Here is a 2,076-nt window from a genome sequence, read left to right as displayed (position 1 = left end):
TAAGATGTTGCACTGAGAACAGCAAAAAAAAAAAAAAAAAAAAAAAAAAGACCGTCTTCTGTAATGATAACTAGGAAAACTATAATACACAAAACCTACTTGTACCGCCTTATATTAATTATTTTAAAGATATTCCCCAACTGTCAAGAAAAAAATCAACGTTAATGTAGCATTTAAGAGTAGTAATACAATATAAACAGCCCTAATAAAAATTCGCCTGTCTTTACCAAGGGTTGTGTATATCGTATTCCAGAATGGTCAAGTTGGTAAAGACATCGAAAAGATAATTGAACAACATAAGAAAAGTGTCAGATATGTTCAAGATGATAATGCAATATTTGTCCATGTTAGAGAAAAAAATCACACTATTAATTAGTCATGTATAAAGAAATTGGTTCATTCCAATAACTCATTGGAAAGAAACATCATAGAGAAAGCTTTGACAACAACTTGAACATTGGACATGTAATGTACAAACTCGATGCATTTATATGCAAAGAGATTGGCAAGCTTTATATAAAAAAAAAACTTTAACTACTTAATGTAGAACTGACTCTACCTCAGATAATAACTCATCATCATAATCTCTTCCTACGCCTATTTGACGGAAAGGGACTTGGTTAGGTCTCGCCAGTCGTCTCTCATCATTTCCTACCTCACGCTTTATAGTCCTCAGTCATGTAGGCCTGGGTCTTACAACTCTTCTAGTGACTTGTGGAGCCCAGTTGAAAGTTTGGCGAACTAATCTCTCATAGTTTAATTTCTAATCCTGTCCCCTATTTCACTCCCAATATTCTTCTGAGGGCTTTGTTCTCAAATCCTGTCCCCTATTTCACTCCCAATATTCTTCTGAGGGCTTTGTTCTCAAATCTACAAAATCTATTGGATAATGTTTCATGGTCATACCACGACTCATGCCCTTACAGTAACACCGATCTCACTAAAGTGATATATAGCCTGTTTTTTTATATGTAATTTCAGGTGATTTGATTTCCAAATTTTACTTAACCTTGTCATTGTCTGATTTGCTTTTTCCAATCTTTCATTAAACTCCAATTCTAAAGATCCTGTTTTAGACACCATAGTTCCTAAATATTTAAATAATTCCACCTCATTAATCCTTTCTCTTTCCAATGATATTTCATCTTCCATTGCATATTCTGTTCTCATCATCTCTGTCTTTCTTCTATTCCTCTTGAGCCCAACCTCATGTGATATTCCATGCATGCTGGTAAGCAAGCTTTGTGATGTTCTGCTAATGACAGCGTCATCAGCATACTCTAAGTAAGCTAATTTCCTGTTACCAATCCAGTCCAATCTTCTCTAAAATTCCCAACTGTTCCGTACATTACAAAATCCTTAAGGAGGATAAACAACATAGGTGACAACACATTCCCTTGGATTACTCCACTGTTCACTAGAAATTCATTTGATAGGACTCCACTAACATTAACTTTGCACTTGCTATGCTCATGAATAGGCAATCAAATTTACATATTTAAGAGGATCTCTATAACAACACAGGACTCTTCACAAAACTGGCCGGTGCACACCATCAAAGGCTCTTTCATAGTCTACAAATGCAATTAAAACTAGATTTCTGTATTCTACACGTTGCTATACCACATGTCTTAAGGTGAAAATTTGGTCAGTACAATTTCTACCTTTTTGAAATCTTGCTTGTTCATCTCTGCCATTGTGAAATTAATTTTTAGATCTAAGCTATCATTCACACGTAGTTACAATTATTGAATGAAATATACACAAACGCTTTGCCACTATGTATTAGTATGTTTTATATATACATACATAACATACATACATATATATACATATATATATATATATATATATATATATATATATATATATATATATATATGTGTGTGTGTGTGTGTGTGTGTGTGTGTGTGTGTGTGTGTGTTTTCAAAAGGCCATAAAAGAAACACAGGAAATATAAATAAATCACTATATTTCGGCCAATAAACATTGGCCCCTCTTCAGGATGTAAAGTAAAAATGAGGAATACAGTTGCTTGCTTGCTTATAGATTGTCCAGCCTTTTGCTGAACATGGG

The sequence above is a fragment of the Palaemon carinicauda genome, chromosome 4 (genome assembly GCF_036898095.1).
Source record: "Palaemon carinicauda isolate YSFRI2023 chromosome 4, ASM3689809v2, whole genome shotgun sequence".
NCBI classification, from domain to species: Eukaryota; Metazoa; Arthropoda; class Malacostraca; order Decapoda; family Palaemonidae; genus Palaemon; species Palaemon carinicauda.
The sequence above is the reverse complement of the archived record's forward strand: the minus strand, read 5'-3'. Positions refer to the sequence as shown.